The sequence below is a fragment of the Myotis daubentonii genome, chromosome 7 (genome assembly GCF_963259705.1).
Source record: "Myotis daubentonii chromosome 7, mMyoDau2.1, whole genome shotgun sequence".
Taxonomy (NCBI): Eukaryota; Metazoa; Chordata; class Mammalia; order Chiroptera; family Vespertilionidae; genus Myotis; species Myotis daubentonii.
The window spans coordinates 55,323,534-55,338,313 of NC_081846.1; positions in this window are offsets into that span (position 1 = coordinate 55,323,534).

The window sequence follows — 14,780 nt, forward strand, 5'->3', positions numbered from 1 at the left end:
ACGCATGTAAGATCTGTGTTTAGATTCATATTTTTTCCTGCATGTGGAAATCCAATTGTCCCAGCACAACTTGTTGAAAGGAATACCTTTTCTCCATTAAATTGATTTTGCTCCTTTGTCAAAGATCAGTTAACCATATTTGTGTGCGTCTAATTCTGGGCTCTCTCTTCTGTTCCATTCATCTATTTGTCTATTAGAACTACCTTGAAGTCAGGTAGTTCCAGTCCTTCCACTGGGTCTTATATGTGTCTTTCGCCTCTCCATATAAACTTTAGTTTTAGTTTGTCAATACCAACAAAATAACTTAAGATTTTGATTGGGATTGTGTTAAATTTATAGATCAAGTGGGGGAAAAACTGACATTTTGACAATATAGAGTCTTCCTATCCATGAACATTAAATAGCTCCTCTTTTAGTGATTCTTTGATTTCGTACATCAGAGTTTTAAAGTTTTCCTAATATAGATTTTATACACATTTTGTTAGACTTAAACCTACATATTTCGTTTATGAGTGCTAATGTAAAAGGTATTGTGTGTTTTTTTTTTAAATATATTTTATTGATTTTTTACAGAGAGAAAGGGAGAGAGATAGAGAGCCAGAAACATCGATGAGAGAGAAACATCGATCAGCTGCCTCCTGCACATCTCCCACTGGGGATGTGCCCGCAACCCAGGTACATGCCCTTGACCGGAATCGAACCTGGGACCTTTCAGTCCGCAGGCCGACGCTCCATCCACTGAGCCAAACCGGTTTCAGCGGTATTGTGTTTTTTATTTCAAATTTCATTTGTTCACTGTTGGTTATAGGAAAGAAATTGACTTTTGAATACTAACATTGTAATCTGCAACCTTGCTGTACTCATTTGTTAGTTCCAAGAGTTTTATGTGGGTTCTGTCAGATTTGCTATATAGACAATCATGTTATCTGTGAACAAAGACAGTTTCATTTCTTTCTTCCAAATCTGTGTGCCTTTCATTTCCTTTTCTGGTCTTTTTGCATTAGCCAGAACTTCCAGTGCAATGCTGAAAAGCATTGATGAGATGGGAGATCCTTACCTCGTACTGATCTTAGTGGGAAAGCTCAATTTTCACCATTAAGAATGCTGTTAGTTGTAGGTTTTTTCACCAATATTCTTTGTCAAATTGATGAAGTTCCATTTTGTTTCTAGTTTCCTGAGAGTTTTTATCATGAATGGGTGTTGAATTTTATCAAATGCTTTTTCTGCATCTGTTAATATGATTGTGTGATTTTTTTTTATTTATTGGTCTGTTGATGTGATGGATTAATTTTTAATTGATTTTTTAATGCTGACCCAGTGTTACATACTTGGGATTAATCCCACTTTGTTGTGGAATATGATTCTTTCCATACATTGTTAGATTTGATTTGCATTATTTTTTATTTGCATTATTTTGTGAGGGTTTTGCATGTATGTTCATGAGAGATATAGGTTTCTGGTTTTCCTGTCATGTCTTACTGGTTTCTGTATTAAGGTAATGCCAGCCTCATAGAATAATTTAGGAAATATTCTTTTTGCTTCTATCCTCTGAAAGAGATTATACATAATTGATAGAATTTATTCATTAAATGTTTGGTAGAATTCACTAATGAATCCACCTATCATTTCTGTTTAAAAGGCTATCAATTATTGGTTCAATTTCTTTAATAGATATAGGCCTATTTATATTGTTTATTTCTTCTTGTGTGAGTTTAGGCACATTGTGTCTGTCAAGGAATTTGTCCATTTCATTATCAAATTTGAGGCTATAGATTTTTTTATAGTATTCATTTGTTATCATTTTATGTTTATGGGATCTGTAGTGTTTCATTGTGGTTTGGGTATTCATTTCTTTAGTAATTAGCTTTGTTAAGCATCTTTTCATGTGCCTATTGGCCTTTAATGCTTTTAAAAGCGTATCAAATTCTGAGTCTGGCCAAGAATTTTGCTCCTGGTATGGTGTGTCCTAAGCACATGTGCAGTGTTCTAGGGAGACCGTCTGAACTGTCTTTATTTCTAGGGGGGGAACAGAAACTGACACATTACCTGATGGCAGGTACTTTACCTCCATATCCAGGTACTTATCATTTCACTAGGATGACCAGTCTATTGAGTTCAAATACCACCTTGAAGATTAATGTTTTACAAATTAAAAAAACAATGGAAACATTTTTTTTCAAAATTCTGCTGCCACACTGAGCAATGTCTTGGAAACCACATGAGCTCAGTCCATCACCAGAAAGAACCATATCTTCATTGGCGGTGATCATGAATATTTTCTGAGCCCACAGGATGGTTAAGAACAGTTCTTCCCTGCTAGCCTCAAATAGTCTTTCATTGCACTAATACCAGAAAATCCCCCTGCTCCCTTCTTTCAACTCCCGTCTTAGAGGATAATCAGCTTAAATCTGCTCCTGTGACTTGTGGTCAACGCAGTAAGCCTCCTTTTGCCCTAATGCCTCCTTTCTTCCTCTCTCTTTCTGTCTCTCTCTTTTTCTCTTTCCCTCCCCCAAGGCCCTACCAATTCCTAGTGCATGCATGCTGTGGGCTCTTACTCTCAAAGCTAAAAGAAAATAATCAGGAAGTCCCACTCTGCCACATTTAACTTATCTTAAAATAAGTGTGCTCAGAAGAGAATAATGGAGACAAATTTTTTGCCATGTTGATTCTGGGTCTCAGAGAACTATTTTTCCCTCACAGAACTATTTTTAAAATAACTGGAATTATGTGATAAAAGAAAGATACTCCCCATCCTTAATATATGCAAAGTTCAAGGAACATCGTCTATGAAATGATTACTTTTGAAAAACATTTCATTTAAAATATGAGCTTTAGAAAGACAGCTAAGTTCTTTCGTTCCTCCCACATCATCCACATATAGAAGAGTTTCAAGTTTTCCTAGATTCAAGTGCAAAAGAGGACAATTCCTTTCCTGATTATTCACAAGGCAGAGAACCTGGATTCTGATAAGGGCTGCACCTCCTCTCACTAGCGTTATCTTTTGCCTCCTTTGGAAGCCTCACAATCAAGGAGATGCCTGCTGGAGACCAAGATCAACAGTAATTGATATAAATGTGAGGAGTCTGGCAGAAGGTTGACCAGGACTCCTTTTGATATTCGCAGGGTGAATATCTACATTTTATTACCTGCTTCTGACTCAATGGCCTAAAGCAAACTCCCCCAAAACCTGACAATCTTACTGTTTACTAAACATTACCATTGATATGTCTGTTTGCATTCCTAAAGGCAATTGTGTATTCTAGCTAATAAAAGCAGCTGGGAAAGGAGCAACAGAGAGAGAACTTGACTTCCATGGTGAAGTTGTCCTTTGTTTCCCGGTATTCAAAATAATATTTCGTCTTGTGTATCATTTGTGCGTCAGCCCTTCCTCCAAGTCTTTGAACCCGCAAAAGCCACGCTGGCTGTGGACTCTCGCAGATACCTGTTTTATACCATGGCCTGTATTTGATCTATGTCTCCAACAAATATTGACCTTCTTAAAATCATAATCTTCTTTATCTCTTGAAGATCCTCCAATACTCCATAATAATTTGTAAACTCTAAGAAAAATAGAATAAAAAACAGAAGGATGGGAAGAAACTGATCACACAATTCAGCACAGGGGTTTCTGGAAACTACTGGCACTAGGTGAGATGACAACAACAGGATTTCCTGTATTTTGTGCAGGGTAAACCTGGTTTCAGAAGAAGCAAAAGACACATAGAAGAAAATCTAGATGAAGGTCATAGCCCCTGTCTGAGTCCACACTCCATCCCTTCGCAGCTACTAGTGTGTGGACTTGGGCACATTACCTAACTTCTCTGAATCATACTTTGCTCAGCTTTGACTTGGAGAGAGCGTGGAATTAATGAAAGTATTAACATTACAGTGAGTAGGTTTTAAGTTCGATTGTACTACATAAATGTGAAATGGTGATTGGGTTAATATATGTTGCCATTTCCCTCACTTTCTCCTCACTTCCTGCTCCAGTTTAACTTTACTAACTTAGATAGTTGATAAGACATTTCTGCAACAGCCTGTAAGAATAAGTTCATTCTCTTCCCTTATTAGCTTGCTCTTTGGCTTGTTTTCTACTTGATAATAATGAGGTTTGTTTTAGTAAATATGTACTCGATCTTCTTTATAACATTTAGTAAATATGTACTTGATCTTCTTTATAACTCACATATGTTAAATCAATAGCTGATGTTTATGTGTTAGATTCAGGGCTCATCAAGGGAGTGTCGCCTCAGGCTTATCTTTATCAATGCTGTGTCAGCCTAGCTAGATTCCCACTAGCATGCCAGTTAAAGTCACTGTGTTATTAAGATGCTGAGGTCTAAAAAGCATTTTTATTTCTTTCCTTGTACTATGTAGACAATGGGAACAAGGAGTCAGATAATAATCGTCATGTTTCTCCAACAGGAGCAGCCGAAAGCAGCAGGCTTGTCCTGTAGTACCTCAGTGCTTAGGCAAATCTACCACTTTAGCACAAAATAGCAGGGCAAAATATTGCCTTTGTGCTTAATTCTAGGCTGCTCTGGGTTTAAGCTTCTGAGAATACAAACAATATTCTGAAGGCTGTGGATAAACCCACACAAAGAGATAGACGTTGTATACCCTCATAAATGGCTTGGTGTACACACCTTTTCTGGAAAGCAAAAGGAAATTCTCAACCTGATTACTGGTTAAGGAAACCCTCCCTGCAGTCTGAGAATATTTGTTTATTAAATACTAGGGGCCCGGTGCACGAAATTCGTGCACTTCGGTGTGTGTGTGTGTGTGGGGGGAGTGTCCCTCAGCCCAGCCTGCCCCCTCTCACATACTGGGAGCCCTCAGGTGTTGACCCCCATCACCCTCCAATCGCAGGATCGGCCCCTTGCCCAGGCCTGACACCTCTGGCCTAGGCGTCTGGCCCGGGCAGCGGGGACCCGCAGCTGCAGCGGCCCCAAGATCGTGGGCTCCGCTTTAGGCCCAGGCAAGGGACCCCTAGCTCCCGGGACTGCCAGCTTTGACCGTGCCCAGCTCCCATCGCTGGCTCCACCCCTACTTCCTGCTATCACTGGCCAGGGCAGAAAAGGCACCTGATTCTCTGATCATGGCTGGGGGGCAGGGCAAAGGCGGCCCCAGGGCCGCCTTTGCCCTGCCCCCCAGCTCTTAGCTCCCCCCTGGGTTTCCGATCACTGTTAGTGGCAGGGGGCTTCTTCCTGCTTTCCCTTTCGCCTCCCTGCATTGTGCCTACATATGCAAATTAACCGCCATCTTGTTGGCAGTTAATTTGCATATAGCCCTGATTAGCCAATGAAAAGGGTATCGTCGTATGCCAATTACCATTTTTCTCTTTTATTAGTGTAGATGATAGAATATGGATTATGAATCACTTCATAAAACATTTGAAAATGATGTATGCAAGAACCCAACCAGATACATCAATACCTACAGTGTGCAACATAGGTGAGTATATGTGAACCATAACCTTTGGGGACTTACGTTGTAGAGGAGAAAAATCTTTTTCTCTTTTTTCATACTGAAAGGGAAGGAGTCCTGCCTAAGAATTTAATTATATTAGAATAGAAACTGAAATTTCATTTTTATTCTGCTGATTCTTTGTACTGCTGAAGGCTAGAAATAATCACTCTTTCTTTGTTTGGCTGACTTTCCCAATAATCTTCGGAGGTGCAAAAGTAGACTGAAAACATATAGGAGGTTGAGTGAGTGCAGAGACAGTTAAATTTCTCTGTGCAAACTCTTAGTATATTGGAAAACTGTGAGCTGGCAGCTGGAATATCTTGATGGGAGAAATGAAGACCAGAAAAGATGGCAAGCTCTGGCCTAAGGAATTCTGGCTAGTAAGGAAGTCCCTTGGCAGGGAAAGGATGTTGACATTTTATGACAGTGATGTCTAATACTAATTTTGAATTTATTGTTTAAAATATGATAGGATATTTCCCTCAAACTTTAGTAAAACCTGATTCACACACACAAGTCTATGCTGGTGGTTCTCTAGAGAAATGAAGGACACTGGATCATACCAACAGGAGGAAGAGTGTGAGAGGGTAGAGGAGGAAGGACAAGGGATAAAGAGGATGAGTTTCAGATCAGAGATTAAAAAGCAATATGAGAAATTAGAATCTGAGGTACTCAGAAAAAAAATCAAGCACCCAAGAATCCTCAGACATGGGGGAGGAAGAGAGAAGTAGGAGACATTTTACTTGAACATTAACGACAAAAATGACTGCTGAAGTCAAAGGACTTGGGGATATCCAGGAGATACTAGAAATACATACATATGTACTTCCCCCACATGCATATGTAACACAATATACTTATACTAGGTAGGAATCTGGCCAACCCTATCAGGGCTCCTGATTTGTGATGTTGTACCCTAACAAGAGCCAGCATACATCTGAGAGCATTTTCAGATCTTCTGGCCTGTTCTTCAAATACTTTCTGCCCAGAATCAGATCACATAAGGAATGCAATATTAAAGGATGTGTTTGTTGTAGTGTGTTTCTGCCAGGGGGTCATGTTTCATGTTCTGCAGCAATGGGGCCCACAGAGATAAACCCAGAAAACTTAGTGGGCATTGACAGTTTCAGCTTCCAAGGAATTCATAGTATAATGGGGTAAGGGGTAAATGCACATTTTATAACAATAAATGTGATAAGAGCAATAATAGAGATATATACCATCTGTTCTTGCATGCTGTCTACTTTATCCATTAGAGTCCTTAACATATTAATCATAATTGTTTTAAATTCCTAGTATGATAACTCCAATCTCCCTGCCATGTCTGGCTCTGATGCTTGCTCTGTCTCTTCAAATTGTATTCTTTGCCTTTTGATATGCCTTGCAATATTTTCTTGATAGCCAGTCATAATGTATCACATAAAAGGATTTTGTATAAATAGGCCTTTAGTAATGTGGTGTAGAGGGCATGGGGAGAAGGAAGTGTTTTATGATTGGCTCTCAATCTTTTAATGAGCCTATGCCTAAGGACTATGAACTTCATAAGTGTGTCTCAGTTTTATTCTTCCTGTTTAGTTGTAAGGGGATGGGTTGGGTGGACTAGAGTGCGCTGGAGTTAGGTATTTCCCTCCACTCTCCCCTCCGCCCATTCTGCTTGGCTCCTATAATACCCAGCAGGTTAAGTTCTGCTTAACTAGTTTCCCATGCTTAACTAGAATTCCATGAGGACAGATTTTCTAAGAAAAAAAAATGCTGTGGCATATTTCAAAATTATTCCTTTCTCCCTCCCCCTGTCATTTTTTTCTCTAATATTTACTATGGGAGCCAGGTGAACTCCTGGAGATAACTCTCACAATATTCTTTCCCCCTCCATGCTTAGGTCTCCCTGGAGTTTTTAACTCTTAGAGTTGTCCCCACTCTATATCCAGCAACTTACCATTTACAGTTCAGGTTTTCCTTCCCTGGCACTGGTTCCTGGGGTCTCTGCTCTGAAAAGCCGTGACTCCTGTATTTATCTGCCTTTCTTGTCAATATCAGGAGCAGTGGTTTGTCTTGTGTCCTCACAGCTCTTACGGATCCAAGAGAGTTGTTGACTTTCCAGTCTTCTCAGCTTTTTCCTTGTTGTTAGGATGCAGTGGCAACTTCCAAGCTCCTTACATGTAGAACCGGAAACCACACCATCATTTTTTTTTATGTTTCAAAAAATAATACAGGCAAAGAAGAATTGGACTACAAAGTTGGGGTGAGGTATTATTAGATCCACAATGACCCTTTGTATTAGTGTGCTCATCTTTAAATCAATAGTGATATTTCAGAAGACAGAAAAATTGATTATTTGTCAAGATGATTTCAAAGATGAAAGTTCTTATACAAATACATCTGGCATACTGAAAGCATATTTTCTTTTTGGTGCATAAAAATAAAAAAGACTGACTCTTAAAACACTTGTTGACTTTTCTACTTGCAAATTACAATAATTTAAATTTGTAATTATTGTAACTTATACCTTTGGAAGAAATCCTTCCAATAAAGATGAGAAATACTAAATATATTATTTAGGGGATAAGTTTGGGAGCAACCAATAGGCACCTAAAAAAATAGTAGTTGAAACAACATAAAAGTTGATTTTTCTTTCATGTGGAATTCTAGAAGCAGGAAGCTCAAAGAAGAGACACTCAGGGAAACAAGTGTCATTACCAAGGTTCTTTTTTGGCTGTATCTGGTCCCGTCATCACATCTGCATTCTGTCTAGAAGATAGTAAGGGATAAAGAAGAAAGAGCAAATGAAACACACTAGCTTCTTTTAAGGAAGATTCCTAGATGCTGCCACATGACACTTCTACATGCCTCTCACTGACCAGAACTTAGTCACACAGTCACATTTAGACAAAAGCAAAGCTGGGGAAAGTAATCTTTGTTCTGAGTAGCCATGTTCTTAGGTAAAAACCAAAGATTCTACTATCATGGAAAAAGAAGAACATTTCTATTGGTGGATCATTATCAACCTTTGCTACAATGTTATATGCTTTAGAATATTTATTTCTTATGGAATTCCTACCAATTTGTAGTTTTCTTATTCATTTGCTAAATTGGGACAAAGGAAGGCAATAGTCTTCAAAGAAAGACTAGTCTTCAAAAGAAGGATGCAGGAGTAAAAAAAAAAAATGGTGTTATTATGATTCCTAATTTGATAGTCTCTCCTAAAAAAATGTTTTAACCACAAAATGCTATTTTATTGGGCTTTATAAAGAGTGCTAAAAAATATGGATTTGAGAAGAACTAAGACAAAGAAATGTATCAGTTTTATAAATATACTTTTGGTGATACTCACCAATGATAAGGAGAAGAGAGCATACTAGAGGAATCAAGAGTTTTATTAAGACCCTGCTCTATAAAAGCAGATGGTGACCAAGTCATTGCTACTATCATGGCCTGTGAAAGGAGACCTCTCTGGATCCCTCAAGTTTGTGGTATATCATAGACCAACTGTTTTTCCTCTGCCGTGACTTCTAAGCTAGCATCATCTGATGTGGAGGTAAGTCCTAAGGGTCCGTCCACAACAGACTCAAACTCACTAAAACCAGATGTGGGTGTTCAAAAAATAAATTTAAGTTCTATTTTCCAACATGATAGCATGCAAGAAAATGCTCTTAGGGGCACATTCATTAAACTGCTCTGTATGCCTCATTCTTCTATGCATAGGGACAGGATTACATTTCAGGCTGGGTGATAAGCTTTCATTTTTTAATCGCTCCATTCTTTTCTCTCAGAGAGGACTTAATCTCTTCAACAGCACAGTAACATTTAATCTCTTCAATGTACAATGATTTTTAATCTATCATGAGGCAAGTAATTATGAAGATATTCCAGAATCTAAGGAATATAAAGCTGGAACCACCTAAAAGTCAAAATCCTATTTAAACTAATCTGCAGCATATATATAACTGTGATTGAGATCAATCAAACCTAATGAAGTGTAAAACACCATTTTTATGTAGAATTATGCTCTTTTTATGAGTCAGATTTAGTGACTTTGAGGTTAACTAAATTTTATGGTGCTGATATTAAGCCAATTTATCTCATTACAATTCAGCCAACTTTTGAATACTCTAGAAAATTTATATACATATAAATATCCTTTTTCAAAGGCTTTTGAAGTTGGCTGCTCCTTTGGAAAATTAAAATATTATAACACAAAGAGATTAAGCAAATATCCAAAGTCAAGTTGGAAAACCTTAACAAAGTGAGAGTAAAAGATTATACAGCTCTGAAGTATCTGCCACTAAAAGAAATTCTATCTTTCACACTAAAGCTATAATCTTTATCTGCATCTGTTCTTAAATTAGACAGAATAGATTTAATTATGGGTAAAATTCTGTGAAGCAAGCAACTACTAGAGTGGAGAAAAGCCCTCAGGGGTTCCTTTAGCATGTCAGAACGGACCTGCCCCAAACAGGAGTGGCAATGGTGCACTATTGGTTTGTTGCAATGCTGGAACAAGAGAGCTATTCTTAGAGTAATTTGCATCCAGCCAAAATGTGTGTGCCCCCTATTACTTCCTGGACCAAAATAGTGAAATACCAGCCCAAACTACATATCAATAGTTAATGTTGGAACAAATTGCCATAACATAGTATCATGTTGGTCCACAGTGATAATGCAGAACAAAGTCTATAATTGAACATTAAATATCAAGGATCTACTAGTAAAACACTCCAGTCAATAGGCATTGCCCAACCAATTTCTCATATGTTTTTCAATACCCTCTTCCAAAATAATCAGTCTCTTGAAAATCTCCAAAACATGTACATAAAACACAACTTATCAAATTTTAAAAATAGGATCAGACATTGTATGCTTTCTGATCACAGTGCAATTAAACTAGAAGTGAATAATAGAATTATTGTTAGAAAACCCCCAAATACTTGGAGATTAACAATATACTTCTAAATAACACATGGGTTAAAGAAGAAATCTTAAGGGGCAAGAAAATTAAATAAGAATGAATACACAACTTATCAAAATTAGTGTAATTTGCATGAAACCACAGTAAAATCAGTGCTTAGATAAAAATTTATAATAGTGAATGCTTATATTAGCAAAGAAAAATTATCTAAAATCAGTACTCTAACCTTCCACTTTAAGAAACTGAAAAAGGAGAGCAAATTAAATCCAAATTAAATCCAAAGTAAGCGGTGGAAAACAAATAATAAAATCAAAAGCAGAAATCAGTGAAATTGAAAACAGAAAATCAAGAAAAAGAAAATAAAATCAAAAGTTTGTTCTTTGGAAATGTCAATTAAAGTATTAAGCCTCTAGCTAAGCTAATGAAGAAGAAAAAGAAGACACAAAGCACTAATATTAGATATGAATGAAAGAAACATCACTTACAAATCCCAGAGACACAAAGTAATAATAAGGGAATACTATGAAGAATTCTGGTCCACTTCATCTTGGTATCACATATTCGATAACCTAGATGAAGTGGACCAATACTTTGAAAGGCACAATCTATTAAAACTCATACAAGAAGAACTACCCAAAGCAATTTATATATTCAACATTATTCTTATCAAAATGCCGATGGTGTATTTTACCAATAAATAATCCAAAAATTTACATGAAACCACAGAAAACCCCAAATAGCCACAGCAATCTTTAGAAAAAGGAATAAAGTTGGAGGTATCATGCTACATGATATCAATCTATACTACAAGGCTATTATTAAAATAAAAATAGCATGATATTGGCATAAAAACAGACACATAGATCAATGGGACAGAGTAGAGAGCCCAGAAATAAACCCATGTTTATATAGTCAATTAATATTTGAAAAAGGAATAAAAATGTACAATGGGGTAAAGACTGTCTATTTAATAAATGGTGTTAGAAAAATTGGACAGATAAATGCAAAAAATGAAAATAGACCAACTTTTTACACCATACACAAGAATAAACTCAAAATAGATAAGAGTTAAATGCAAAACTCAAAACCATAAAACTCCTAGAAGAAATCATAGACAGTAAAATCTCAGACATTTCTTGTAGTAATATTTTTTCTTATATATTTCCTCTGGCAAAGGAAACAAAAATAAACAAATGGGACTACATGAAATTAAAAAGTTTTTACACAGCAAAGGAAACTATTAATGAAATAAAAAGATAACCTACCAAATGGGAGAAGATATTCATCAATGATATATCTGAAAAAGGGTTAATATCTAAAATTTATAAAAAACTCATATAACTACACACTCTCCTCGCCCCCCCAAACCAAACAATTCAATTAAAAAATGGGCAAAGGAGCTGAATAGACACTTCTCCAAAGAGGAAATACAGATGGCCAACAGACATATGAAAAGATATTAACATTGCTAATTAACAGAGAAATGTAAATTAAAACCACAATGAGATTTCACTTCACCACCTGTCAGAATGGTTATCATTAATAAATCAACAAACAAGTATTGGCGAGGACATAGACAAAAGGGAACCCTTATGCATTGTTGGTAAGAATGTAGATTGGTGCAGCCACTATGGAAAGCATTATGGAGTTTCATCAAAAATATTAAAAATGGAACTGCACAAACCAGTGATTCCACTTCTGAGTATATATCCAAAGAAACCCAAAACAGTAATTTGAAAGAATATGTGTACTCCTATGTTCATTGAAGCACCATTTTCTCAAATTCCCATCAATAGACTAGTGAATAAAAAAGTGGTGGTACATATATAACCATAAAAAAGAATGAAATGTTACCATTGGTGACAACATGGATGAACCAAGAGGGTATTATGCTAAGTGAAATAACTCAGTCAGATAAACACAAATACCATATGATTTGACTTATATTTGGATTATAAAAAACAATATAGACAAACACAAAACAGACTCATAGGTACAGAGAACAGACTGATGGTCAAAGGGAAGGGAGATTGGGGGATTGAGTGAAAAAGGTGAAGGGATTGAGAAGTACAGAACAGAGAGGTAGTTATAAAATAGTCATGGGATATAAAATTCAGAATAGCAAATATAGTCAATACTATTATAACAACTATGTATGGTGGCAGGTGAGTAATGAAAAGAATGAGGAGAACATTTTATAAAGTATATGATTGCCTAACCACTATGCCGTACACCTAAAATTAACACTAAATAATATTGAATGTAAACTTTAATTGAAATAAATAAATAATTAAAAATTATAAAAGAAATATAAAATCTAAATAAGCCTATCTTTATTAAAGAAATTGAATCAATAATTAACAACCTTTCAAAATAGAAAGAACCAGGCCCTGATAGGTTCACTTGTGAATTTTACCAGCATTTAATGAAAAAATTATACCAATTCTGTACAATCTCAGGGGGTACAAACAGAAGGGATACTTTTTATGAAGTCAGAATTACCCTAATATCAAAACTAGACACAGACATTACAAGGAAGGGAAACTATAGATCAATATCCTTCAGACCAACTATGCAAAAATCTTTAACAAAATATTACCAAATAGGATCCAACAGTATATACTAGTAAAATAAATTATATAGCATAACAAAGTGGGTTTTATCTTAGGTATACAAGGTTCAACATTTGAAAATCAATACATCATAGCAACAGGTCAAAGAAGAAAAATTATCTATATATATGAAAGCCTAAGTGACAGTTATGATGGAACAACTGGAACGACTGAAATGACTGGTCACTATGATGTGAACTGACCACCAGGGGGAAGATGTTAGATGCAGGAGCTGCCCCCAGCCTGCAGGCCCCTATTGCCAATGAGAACGGGAGGAGGGAACAGGAGGTTGGCTCGCAGGCCCCATTGGCGATCAGGGCCAATCTTCCAGGTCCCTGCTCTGTTCCTCTCCCTAGCCGGCAGGCTGTGATCGGCCCACTGCCTGCCCACTGTGGTGGTTGTTGGCTCCTCCCCCCTGGCAGGAAGGCCCCAGGCTGAGATGGGGAACTAGGGGTGCGAGGTGGTGGATGTGGGCAGTGAGGGAAGGAGGAGGCAGGGAGGAGAGAAGGCAGGCAACCTGATCAGCCCTGATTGCCGGGCAGGCCTAGGAACCCCCACCTGTGTATGAATTTTGTGCACCAGGCCTCTAGTATGATAATAGTAATATATGCAAAAAAGTATTTGACAAAATCCAACACCTCTTAGTGATAAAATTTCTCAACAAACTAGGAATAAAATGAAACTTTCTCAGGTAGTTAAATAACACATAAAACCTACAATAACATTATTCTTCAGAGTGAGGAACTTGAGCAAATATATGATCAGGATGAAAGTTGCCCCTTGGAAAAGAAATCGAAGTGTAAAGGAGTATGAGGGAAATTTCTGGATTGTCAATTACACAAGTGTGATTATTTTAAACATCATTTAATTAACTGAAAATCTGTGATTTTATTATATGTAAGTCATCTTTCAATAAAAAAAAAGAATAAGGGTGAGAAGAAAAGATATTCTCACTTTATTAGAAAAAACAAATGCAGATCTCCATTATCCTGACAGTTTGACAAAAAGCTTAATTTATTTTTAAGTAATCTCTTTTTCTACAGAAAAAAATTGGGACAGATTATCTGATGGGTGCAGCATTCATAGGGTATTTGTTGATGTTGAAATCAAGTTATGACTTTAAAAATAGAAAATTAAAACAAACTAATTTGAGAATTTGGTCTCAATTTACATCAAGATATAGCTGTAATTTTTCAAAAAAAAAAAGGTGGAGCACAAATATTCTGCATAGCTATTCTGGAAATAACAGTCGATAGCATTATTTCATTAAAGTGTTATTTATTTTCAGCTTCTAACATCTTACCCCTTTGACTTCTCTTGGAAAATCTATTAAGAAGGAGCTCCAAACTCAAATTGTTTCTACCCTTAGTAAGTGAAATGTTAAAAAAATTCTTGGTGTTCCACAGGGCAATCTGCACAACCAAGAGAAAAAAAAGTATGATTCCTAGTACTCATTGTGAATCTGCCTTTGACCTTGTTCTAATTTATATATTTTAACTTCAGGAGGTTCTTGTCTAAAATCCCTTTACTGATTCATGCATCATTTAATTCAGCAAACATTTTTTTTTTATCCAGCATCAAGCAAAAGTAATTATTTCTGAAACATATTCAATGACATTTCAATCAAATTCCTCTAACCTGGAAAATCCTGACAGCCATGTTTTAGAAAATTTGATGACTCTTTTAAAACTCTTTAGAAAAGAGTCTGCCAGATGCATTGCTGTGTTCACATATGTCCATGCGTGAGTAAATAAAGTAATTAAATGGTCCTTAGGTAGTTTGCTCAACCTTAC